This window comes from Gopherus evgoodei, chromosome 5, assembly GCF_007399415.2.
Source record: "Gopherus evgoodei ecotype Sinaloan lineage chromosome 5, rGopEvg1_v1.p, whole genome shotgun sequence".
NCBI classification, from domain to species: Eukaryota; Metazoa; Chordata; order Testudines; family Testudinidae; genus Gopherus; species Gopherus evgoodei.
In genome coordinates this window covers 137,323,429-137,336,127 of record NC_044326.1, presented here as the reverse complement: position 1 = coordinate 137,336,127, position 12,699 = coordinate 137,323,429, and positions in this window count along the sequence as shown.

Below are 12,699 nucleotides of genomic sequence, written 5' to 3'. Positions count from 1 at the left end.
TTGTCATCAACAGGACCAGAAGAGGACCGCACTGAAGTGAACAATCAGAAATAAATGCTTGAGTTTCTGCTGAACTCTTCCAAAAAAGACACTGCATGGAATACACTAAGGATAGTAGAATGAAGTGCCTAGATTGCTTCCTAGGTATGATATAAGAGGAATTATTTACTGTGATACACAGGGGTACACCTAAAGCTAAAAAAAGAAGAAAGGAAGAAAAGTACAAATAGTTTCCTTGGGAAGGCTGTGCAATAAGCATTGTCTAGAAAATGCACTTTAGGAAAGAACCCTGCATTGACTAGGAGATGTAATAGATGAGCCAACTACCAACTCTTGAGTCTAACCAAGATAGATTAGACCAAGAGAGAGCTAGAGACTATCATGGCAGTATCTGAACACCCTGCACATCAAAGTAATCCTTCTCATTCACAGGTTTGATTAATGTAATTCCATTGATTTAACTGGAATTGCTTATGAGTTAGAGTAGGAGATCACAGTCGGATCTCTCTATCAGAATTGTTTTTGCACCTTTTGACCAGCTACATGGGAAATTTTGAAACTACTTCTACTTCTCATGGTTCAAAGTGGACCCATTTTCAATTTTTTTGCTAGAGATTTTTTTCAACATCCTTTCATTATTTTTAAATCAAAATGTTTATAAAAATTGTTGATATCTTCAAACATTTTCATTTACCAAAACACACTTTCATTAAACAAAAAATGATTGATAATGTCTCACATGATCTCAAAAATATTGCAGAAACTTTTGCAAACACCAGAAAACTTCAAAGATCTGGACAATTTTTCACAAAAAATCCTCTTTTCTTAAAAAAAGACCATGTTTATGCTGGAAAAAACTTCTTGTACAAAACATTTCTACCATATCTATCTATGCCATTTGTAGAACTATCAGCACCTTTTGGAAAATGAACTATGGGTCATTTGGCTAGAGCAAATATTTTCCCCAGTTCTGAAAAATCCAAGATAGCCTATACCTTCCCAAGTGTCTGTTTTAGACAGTCTGAAATACAATCTGAGCTAATTCTTTTGATCATTTATTGTGCTGGTAAATCATTTGTTTGGGGAGAGGTATTTATTTGTTTGTTTTAAATAAAAATCTTTCCCCCACAAAAATCTTCATGTAATATATTTAGCATGGAATCGTTTCCTTTTGACTCTCATCAGATATCTGCTTAGTCAATCACAAACCAAGAGATGTACTCTGATGACTTTATTCATTTTTAACTCTCTGGCTCTCAGGCAAAATGAGTTTGGCCTCTACATCTAGCCTGACCAAACCTGGACCGCTGGATGCCAATCTTGAATTTCAGTATTGGAACTGTCCTGCAATTTTCAGGATGGGTGGGAATCCTGACTTAGTCAAATATCTCTAACAGATGCTCCGATGAACAGAGTGAGCAACGCTGCTTTGGATATTTTTAAGGCCATAATGAATTTACAGTTCTTTCCAAATTACTAAAGTTAATCTCCCCACAAAAGAAGCCATTTGATATAATTACATACTCAGTGTACTTTGCATAATTGTGTTAATGTCTACCTCTGTGTAATGTGTGTCATGCCAACATCAGCTCACCAGCTAACAGCACAGCTGAGGCGTGAAGAGGCAGTTGCCTTGCAGAGTGCATAATAGGTAAGCACATAGTGTGGCAAGGCACCTCCTCTGTGTCACCCGGGTTTAGCACTTCCACCTTTGGTGCTGGTGCAGCCTGGGATTAGGCAGCCCCACTCTGTTTATCGGTATTTTCAAGGTAGACCTAGGGCAGGCCCAAGGAGCGGTCCTCCACCAAACAAAAGAAACAAATTCACAAACACAGAATAAAGAAGGACACCTTTCCCTGCGCCCTCTCGAGGTGGGGGTGGGTTGTAGTCCTGTTATTGGCCCCGAGGTGCCAGTCTTTCCCCTAGACAGGCTTTCAGCTTGCTTGTTTCCCCTGTAGGAAGGAGAATAATCTCTTGCTCTGGAGAAGCCGATCTCCCTGCTGCTGCTAGTCTTGCAACAGCTTGTCTCTTCTCTTCCTTCTGTCCCACAAGAAGAGGGGTTCTTAAAGGTCTCATGGAGCCTTTAATTGGACTCAGGTGTCCCTAGCTGGCCTGAGGTATCCCCTTCGCAGGTTACAGGGAAAAGGGCCTTAGCATTCTAGGGCTAATATCCCTGCCTTCCACCACTCTCATGCAGCTGCCCAGCCTGACTTTGTCCCGTAGGAAACATTTGCTTCCATATTGCCCACTATGCCTCCCTCAGCCAACAGGGAAGTAATGCAGCTTATCAGACTGAGAGTGCACACCCTCAAAGCCTCTGGTATTGAAAACAGAAGACAGAAATTGTACCACTTTGCCAACAGGGGGAGTAGTTGAGAAATGAGTTTCCAGAGGGCCCATCCTTTCTGGATTGGGAGAGGAGATACCATGAAGCCAGTCATGCCACATGTTTTGTGGATTGGTCTATGTAAACCGTGATGCTATTAATAAGCAGAGCTTAGTCTACCTATCACTTCCATGCAGGACTGGTCAAGAATTTTTCTACAAAGCCTAAATTTTATGGAAGTATATTGGGTTTGAGAGGAAAGGTTTCTGGGGTCTAGGATGGAATTTCGTGTCAAAACTATCAGGAGAGACCCACCCCAGAACAGACAATTGAAGGGATTGTTTATGGCCTGGAAAGTTGGAGCATTATCACCGGGGTCATCTCTGAACTGCAACTTCAAATCTGCAATGCCCCACCCACAAGATTCAAAGAACAGAGTTAGATCAGAATCCATGGGACCAACCCCACTCATGTGGAGTGGGGTTCACATTAGATATGGCTTCCAAATTGAGTTTCCCCTCATAACATTCGCTCCTCACCCCATTCTTGCCCACTATAGATTCATGGCCTGATTTTCAAGAGGGCTCAGCTCCTATTTATGCACTTAAATGAACTGGCCAGATATTCTAAAGTGCTCCACACCTTGCACTCCCCATTGAGATCCCCAGGAGTGGCAGGATGCTGGCCACTGTTGAACAGCTGGCCTTCTATGTGCGTGTATAAAACATGTCAAAGAAAAATGACTTGCCCTGCCACAAAACAAAACATTGAACTAACATGACATTTGCCAGCTATCACGCTTGCTTCTATATTGTTTCACTTCCCCTCCCTCTCTTTCTTTGCCTTGTTTATTTACACAGTAAGCTCTTGTAGGAAGGGACCATTTCGTATAGGTTTGAACGGTGTCTTGCACAATCCTGACTGGAGTCTCCAGGTGCTATTCTATATTTTATTACTATGTGTCTTGTTGTTTAGATAAAGATGGGGCAGAATGAATAGGCTCTGAGTACATTCTTATGCTTGTGACAGAAATAAGAGGTGCACTCAGGACTAAAATTAATGAAGACTGTGATGGATTGGATCACAGAAACCCCCTTGGGAGCTGCCAACTGATGTGCCAAGACTACTTCTATCCCTGTTTTTCCTGCCAGCTCAGGACTCCAGCACCCTGTCTTGCTGAGCCAGACACTCTTGTCTACTTCAACAAAGACCCAGAGTCTGAATTACCTGCCTCAAAGGTGCAGGTTTACCTGAAAACAGCTCACAGAAGTGTGCTTGTCTTTAGCACCCAGATGCTCAACTCCCAATGGGGTCTAAACCCAAATAAATCCATTTTACCCCGTATAAAGCTTATGAAGGGTAAACTCATAAATTGTTCGCCCTCTATAACACTGATAGAGAGATATGCACAGTTGTTTGCTCTCCCAGGTATTAATACACACTCTTAGTTAGAATAAGTAAAAAGTGATTTTATTAAATAAAGTAGGATCTAAGTGGTCCAAGTAGTAACAGACAGAACAAAGTAAGTTACCAAGCAAAATAAAATAAAGTGTGCAAATCTCTGTCTAATCAAACTGAATACAGATAAGATCCTCACCAGTTCCAGAATGCTCCCTTTTACAGGCTAATCTCCTCTTAGCCTGGTCCAGCAATCACTCACAACGCTGTAGTTACTGTCCTTTGTTTCAGTTTCCTTTAGGTATCCTGGGGGGGTGGAGAGGCTCCTTCTTTAGCCAGCTGAAGACCATATGGAGGGGTCTCCCAGGGGTTTAAATAGACTCTCTCTTTTGGGTGGAGACCCCCTCCTCAACTTGTGTAAAATCCAGTCACAAAATGGAGATTTGGAATCACATGGGCAAGTCACATGCCCATGCATGACTCAGGACTGGCAGGCAGCAGCCATTACCCACATGCTACCTTGAATGTCCTCAGGTAGACTTCTTATGTGGATTGGAGTCTTCCAAGCTCTTTTATCTGTTAAATGCCTCTTGATTGAGTACATTCCGTTCCCAAGAAGTGACCAAGTGTTCTAACTAAGGCTACTTAGAAATCAAGCAATTATACAGCCAATGTTCATAACTTTGAACACGCAAATGGTGCCTGCATGCAACTAGGATGAACATAACCTTTACATAGATATGTTACATGCTATATGTAGCAAACCTCTATTCCAGTTATATCATACATACATTTATAAGCACTCCCACCCCATAAAGCCTTATGGGGTACACTGTCACAAAGACCAGAATGTAACTTAAGTATAGTTTAAGCAGCAGGGAAACCCACCGTGGGGAACATACATGTTATAGAGAAAATATCAGAAATCACCCTGGAAATTATTCAAGCAACAACAGCCCTCCACATCAGCTTTATTTTCCTTCTAAAACAAGTTCTGCAGCTGTAATTTGGCTTTGATTAGCCATGACTATCCATCCGTGTTAACATTACATTTAATTAATTGTTAGCAGAGAAGTTTTCAGGTGTGGGGGAGGAAGAGAACGGAAGATGGTTTGAGAAAACGAGGTGAAAGCTTATGGAAAATATTTCCTTGCAGCAGTGATGAGAGAAGTAAAGAAAACTTCAATAAAAAATGGACAATCCTCAGGGATACTTATTTTTAGAATTCAATTAACCCATCACCATCTCAAAATCAAATATTAATTGATTTTAGATGCCTTTTCCTGGGAATGGAAATTAGTTTTCTCTGCACCAGATTTATCAGCCAGATGTACCTTTTGATACTGCTGAGTTAATCTCCACCAGGTGAACATGTAAAACCCCAGTTCACAAAATGAGGACATTTTCCCTGTCTATCACTTCTCATTAGTCTGAAGGTAACCAAAGCTCATGGATTTTGAGTGAGCTTGGTTCATTCAGATCTTAAGATCTACAATGTTTCCGTCTTGAATTTGGATTCAATGACAAATATGCATGAGGGGTGTGGAATTTTTGATAGTTACACATCAAATAATCATAAATAGTATGAACAAGGATTGACAAAGTCTGGTCTTCCTAGTCTGCAAAGTCACTTGAAATAGGGATGTGTGTGTGTGTATGTGTTTTAATGTGTTCTGTTGTTAATAAGAGACATTTAGGCCCCAATTCAGGAGAGTGTCCCTATGCAACAAGGCACATAAAACAATGGAGTTTAAGTACATACTTAAAGTTAAGCATGCGCTTAAGTCCTTTCCTGAACTGAGGCCTAAATCAAGTTCTCTGCCCTCCATCCAGGCACATATCCAGATGGTAGTGAAAGATCTCATGGATGACTTCAAAAGCGGTGTCCTTGGCAATATGCCATCCCTCTTCTGAAAAAAACCCATTCTACTGTGTTCCATTGGCCACTGTGTTGTCATCAGTAGCTAAGTCACTGATCTGTGGACTTTGTGCTTCTTTATCAATGAAAGGACCTTAGATAAAACTCCAAATACTTTTCTGTCCTGCTGTGAAGGATGAGCTGAATTTGATGGGCCAGATTCTCAGCTGATACAAATCAGTATAGCTCTGAGAATCAAGTTAGATATATGTGAATGCTGAGATACTAGGAAAATTGAGACTTCTGGGGCACTATCCTGATTCTATCAGGATATCCTGAATTTAAGCAGTGTGGCATTTTCGGGGCCAGATCTCCAGATGATGTAAATCAGCAGCGCTCCACCAATGTCAATGATGCTGCAGTGATTTACATCAGCTGAGGATGTGGCTTATCTTGACATCTTAAAGCAATTGTTAGGCAATGCGTCCATATTGCAACAGTCTTACAAGTTCAGTTGTGTCCCCCAGATACGGTATTATGTTTATGTGACATCAACCTCCCTTGTAACTCCATCCAGGTTTTTGAAGGCAGAATTGCAGGTGCTATGAGTTCTTTCTGTTGCTCTTCAAAGCTAAGCTGACAGAGAGCCTGGAGATTAAAGCAATGACTCTTGGGGGTTTTCCCCAGATGAAAATTAAAGGATGAACCTAAAATACTCCAAGATGCAGAATAACTGATTTCCTGATTTCCTTAAACACTTTGGATTGCAGGAGTTTTTTTTAATGTGACAATTATCCAAACTAATGGCAGGATCCTCTTCTCTTAGCTCACATTCTATGTTTGCCATCTCCACCAATTACTAACAATTACTGACAAAAAGAAATCTATGAAAATGATATTGCTGTTAAAACTCTAGCTGAAAATTGCCACAGCACGAAGCAATCCCCTTTCCAATGTCTCCACTTTCCCCGTGACATTCTCCCAGCTTGGATGCTTGCTACCGTGAGTTTATCTGCCCAATGATATAAACCATTCAAAAATATGGTGTGCACATTTCGCTTTTTTATGTTTGAACATAACCTTAACATCTTGGGTTTTGCAAGAGAGAAAAAAAGTGAAACCTCCTAATTGGAGCTCAGCCACAGAAATGAGTTTGCTAGAAAGAGCTAGAAGGAGCTGCTGTTCTTCACTAAAACAGCATATGCTTCCTCCCCAACCTTAGTAGAAATCATTGTCAGACAGGCCTCAGAGGAATATGAGTTGCGTGACCTTCCCAATGTGCATTACTTTGCACTACGCATGTTGCATATTTTTTAAAAACACAGATTAAGATTATGGTCTTTTTAACTGACCTGCATTCATTCCACTGAGTGCTTCCAGCTCTCAGGCAGAGAAGCCTGGAGGCTCTGCCATCCAGTGGGGGGCTAAGAACAGGATAATGTCAGAGATTTTATATGCTATTTAAAGGTGGACCTTAAGCTGCTGTGATTCATGGGAAATGTGATGAAATGAAGAAGTGTTGAAGATAACAGAGAACCATTGGCAGTGGTCTCCAATAAGGAATGATCTTGTGGTTTTGACTCTGATCTGGGACTCATAACATCTAGATTCAGTCCCAACTCTACCACAGACTTCCTGTGCTGCTGAAGGCAAATCACTTGGTCACTGTCTGGCACTGTTGTATGTATTGCAATAGGCCCTAGAGGCCTGAGCTGAGATGAGGGCCCCATTATTCTGGGTGCCGTACACACACACGAGAGTCCTGCCCAGAAGAGCTCACAGTCTGAACACACAAGACAGATAAAGCAAATATTGTTATTCCTATTTTTCAAATGGGTGCCTGTGGGGTTTCAATAGATAGCCCACTGAACTGGGATTGTGGTGAGGTGGGTTATATTCTCAGTTCTACCACTGACTTGCTGGGTGCTGTCATTTTCTACCCCACCTATTGTCCTTTCTAGTTAGATACACAATAGAAACAATAGTATGTTGCATAAATGATCATATACAACCAGCCAGCACCATTCAGTGCATGCCATGAACCATTTGCCATCATCTCCGAGAGTTTAAAAAACAAACAAACAAACAAAACCAAGCGGAAACAATTGCTGAATCAATTTAAATAATGAACAAGAAGAAATCTCATTCTATTCTCAGAGCAGAAACAGAGGCTAAACCCAGTTAACTTTGGCCTTGATTCTGTTCTCTCTCACCACAGTATAAATCAGGTTGACTCCGTTGGAATAAAAAAAGTTAGTGTGTGAAAAGAATGGCAAAGAGTCCCGTGGCACCTTACAGACTAACAGACGTATTGCTGCTCTTACAGATCCAGATTAACATGGCTACCCCCTTGAGGTGTGAAAAGAGGATCAGGTCTGTTATTTGTAGTGAAATAGTTGTAGGCATCAGCATATTGCAAAATCAGGGTTTTTACTCACTCAGGTCTGGAAGCAGTGCTGGGGGACGGAAGGCAATTATTTTTCACAATCTTTTTTTTAAAGTGGAAAAAATTACGTCTCTCAAAATAAGAGAAACTCAGTTTTTTTGGTGAAAGTTTACATTTTCAAAATCTTTTCTTTTTTAAGGAAACTCAAAATGTTTACTGAAAAATATTGGGTTTTCATTTTATTTTGTTTTTTCGTAAAAAAAAAAAAAGAAAGAAACAAAGAAAGAAAAGAAAATTTCAACAAACCAAAAATCTCCCAGAAATTTCAGTTTGAGCAAAAATGTTTTGACCAAAAATTATTGAGCTGCTCTTTGCTATAGTGGTAGTAATAGGACTGACTTTTTGAGGAGAAAACCCAGTGAGAGGGGTGGGTCTCACAGCCCAGGCTTCAAAACCTAGGAAGGGGATGAGTAGCACCAGGTTGAGACAGCTAACTCAGGCTCTGAGACTTCCTGCTCTGAGGTTGGTGTGTGTTCACATGCAGTGTAGACATAACCTAAGGCTCACACACCTTGTGAGTGATCTGGATCTAGGTGCAATAAAGGCTGGGTCCATTAGTGGCAGGTTTGCATCATTTGAACTCCTAACCCAAAGTAAAATTCCGTTGGGGCAAGCAACTATCAACGTGTGCCAACCACAGCTGCCCAGAGGAATAGTCGCAGAGGAGGGAGGAGGAGAGGGGATATCAGGAGGGTTGCGGGAGAAGAGGGGCAGGGGAAGGGGGAGGTGCAGGAGGACAGGGCTGGGGGAGGGTACAAGGGGAGAGGTGCAGGTGAAGTGGGAGGTGCGGGAGAAGCGAGAGTACAAGGGGAAGGGGTGTGGCCAAGGAGTGATGGGAGGAGGTACAAGTGAAGGTACAGGGCTGCTAGCGGGGTGGGTGGTGCAAGACTGAGAGGGGCAGCTGCTTCCCCAGCCCCATGCAGGCAGAACCGAGAGGACAGACACTGACCCCCAGGTGCCCAAGCCACGGAGGTCCCTCGCTGTGGCAGTATCCCTGGCTGCCCCGCTCAGAGCCGGGCTCTACCTCTCCCCGCCCCTGGCGCTGTGGAGGCTCGGGGCAAGTAATGCGAGGCTAAGGAGCAGGGGAGGTGCATGGTAGGCAGCTCTGGCTGCCCAGCCACTCACCCCATCAGCGCACGAGCCAGGATCCACGCCCCTGCACAGCCCGGCGGTGCCCTGCACAGCCCACTTGGGCGGGGAAATGCCATGCCACCCTGGGGAGACTCAGAGCAGCAGCGGTGGTAGCAGCAGGACCCCGCCTCTCTCCCTGCATCCCAGGCCCCACTTCCCTCCCTTCCCGGCTCCTCACACACTCCGGGAGCCCCTCTCATCGTCGCAGCCCAGGCTCAGCTCCAGGGGACAATGCTCTGGCTCCCCAGTGGCAGGGCTCTGGACAAGGCCAGCTCCAGGGCCACCCAGAGGATTCAGGGGGCCTGGAGCAAAGCAATTTCAGGGGCCCCTTTCATAAAAAAAGTTGCAATACTATAGAATACTATATTCTCTTGGAGGCCCCTGTGGGGCCTGGGACAAATTGCCCCACTCCCCGCCCCCAGGGCGGCCCTGGCTAGCTCCTGGCTTTTTCCTGCCCCAAGCCAAAAAAAAAAAAAAGAGGTTGGAGTGCCGCCCCTTGGAAAGTGCCGCCCCAAGCACATGCTTGGAGCACTAGTGCCCAGAGCCAGTCCTGAGGAGAAGGCTTAGACCTGAGTCACAGTTAGCTCTGTGCTGCTGCCTCATTCCCACAGCTGGGTCCTAGGACCCAGATCTTGAGTGCTTGCTGCCCTGAGTCAGACTGACTTGTGTGTGGAAGGAATGGGGGTCTGGGATTAGTGTGCAGTGTAGACACACCCCTAAAGGGCTAGGGTCACCCTGTGACAAAGCCAATATCAGACAAAGATTGAAAAGCATATTTCATATACTATGTGTAACCCCACACCTCCTGGGTGTGGTGCTCTGTCCCATCTCTTGGCATCGAGACCACTTCGCGAGAAAGATTAATGAGTCTGCTCCGCAGCCTTAGCTAACAGCCAGTTGGCTTTTAGCTCATGCTGTAGAGGCTCATGCACAAAACTCCAGAAGCCCCAGGTTAAATCCCAACCCTGACGCTGACCAGGTCTGTCAGTGTCACATATATGTGAAGTTCTACCTTATCTCTCTCCCTACACTGGCCAGCAGGTTCGTCTTCCAGGGCTGGATTCCGATACCAAAAATTCCCATGGAAAGAGAACAGCATTGGCAAAGATGTGGAGTTTTGACAGCGCCGGACGTGCTCAACTGGAAATATGTGGAAGCAGCAAGAGCCAAGGTTTGAGCCACACCCTTAGAAAGGAAATTCCATCTGCTCCTATGCACGGTCTACATGGCCCTACCAAACTAATAGTGAATTGGTCATTATATTCCTTCCTCTCCGGTGCCGTCGTTCCCTGCTGAACTGGAGACATAGCAGAGTTTGGAGGTGAGAAACCCTATTTTCAAACCCATGATACACGCACAAAGAGATCGTTTTGAGGCTACGTCTGCATTGCACAGTTAACTCGAGTGATGGCCATGTCGGTCTGAGCACCTGGGTTAGCCTAGCCCAGGTGTGAGTACCCCACCCCCGTTGCTGCACTGCGTGTGTCTGGTGGCACAGCCCAGGGCCCTTTGGGCTGACATGCTCTAGGATTCTCTCACAGCAAGTTGTGGGAGAACTTGACTGTCCTTTGGAAGAAACTGTGGGAAGACACTGGAGGACTATCGGCCCTCAAATCATGCATCCTGCATCCTCACTGCAAAATGGCTGGCTTCCAGCCTGAGTTAAATTGGACATCTAGTTCTAACCTTTACCCTTGCTAGCCTGAACTTAAAGCACCTCCAAATCCAGGGCACAGGTTTTTTCTGAGTGGATGGCAGAGGGGTTAAGGATAAAACCTGGGTCAGAGCCTGGGTTGACTGTGCAGTGGAGACATGTCCATAGGGTGAGATTGTCAATGCTCTGATTGAGCTGCATAGAGTAGTAAGGCAGAATAATTCCCCTATCTAGTCCTCCTCGGATTGTGACTCCAGCCCAAGAGAGGACAGAGGGGGGTTTCTCACGTGGGCTGCTCAAAACAACGAGAATTATTTTCAACAAAAATCAAAACAAAAAAGAGATTCATTTCATTAAAAATCAGTGGTGGGACTGTCCGATCTCCCAATGAAGTGATTCAAAACTAAAAAAAAAAAAAATTCCTATTGAAGCATTTCTGTCTCCCTTCAAACTGGAATGATCATTCAGAGTTTATGGTTATTTCTCTTTTCCCCCCCTTTCAAAATACAGAGAGAAACAGGGGTGGGAAGGGACAGAAAATGGGGGCGGGGATGCCAAAATGAAAAATTTCATCCATTAAAAACATTAGAAATGGTGAAAGGTGGAATAAAAAAGTTTGAATCGCTTGAAAATCCATTTTTTAAAATAACGTGATTTTTAATCAGGTTGGCTGCTTCTCTGATACTCCCCCTGTAGTGAGCAAGAGGCTGAGAAGGGGTGGAAAGGGTCAGGGACTGTGGAGACCCCTGGGTCCACCCACTCTGACTGGAGCCCCTGGCCAAACACACAAGCCACTGTGCAAAAGGGGATGCAGTAAAATCCCCCCGTCCCGAGCTAAGAAGGTTGCGGGGTTTAGGTGAATCCAGGGACAGAAATGGGGTTGAGGATGGAGTTGGAATGTGGATGTGGAGACAGAACTTGTGGCAGCAGTGAGACAAGATGTGTTTGTATTAGGGCCAGCTAGGAGAATAGGAGCAGGGCCACCCAGAGGATTCAGGGGGCCTGGGGCAAAGCAATTTCGGGGGCCCCTTCCATAAAAAAAATAGCAATACTATATTTTCGTGGGGGCCCCTGTGGGGCCCGGGCAAATTGCCCCACTTGCTCCCCCCTACGGGTGGCCCTGGGAAAAATAAACCTTCTGCATCTTAGCACAAAACCAGTTTTGAGAAAACTTCTTTACAAGGTATCACTGGTTCTCAGCATCAGCTAGTGCTAAAAGGCACTCAAGCTCATTTAAAAGGTTGGACAAATATTTTCCATCAAAATTTTTTTTGGATCGAAAACTAGGGGTTTTTAAAAAGCAGGAAAAAATCATGGACAATGTCTGCTTTCCTTCAAAATTTGTTGTGGTTTTTTTTAATTGAAAAGCTGAAATTAGTCTGCCAAAACCTGAACATGGTTTGGGGTTTCAGAAGTGTGTGGCCACGTATTTGCTGCTTGCAGTGTTTGATTGATTGGAATGAGCAGCAGATTACATCCAACATGAACCCACAGATCTCGGAGAAGCAGCCAGAGGCCAGGGTTCTCTACACAGAGATCCAGACTGGGATTTTCAAAGAAGCCTTAGGGAGCTGGGTACCCAAACCCCATTGACCGTAGGCACCTAATTCCCTTAGGCAGCTTTGAAAACCCAAACCCCAATCTCACCATAACAGCTCCTGGCAGCACTGTCCAACCTGGCTCCCTTGGGGATTCCCTGCCAAGGACTGCCCACCAGCAGCTGCTTCTGGCCCCTCTAGGAAGGGGTTCCACAGTGCAGATCCAATTCTTTACTCTGCTCCATTTTGGTTCTCATACTGCTCCCATCACCCTGGTATGTGAGCACCACTGAGCCTGGAGCTGTCTCTTCTTTCACATGGACCCCCTGCTGGCTGCTGTGGGTGTGG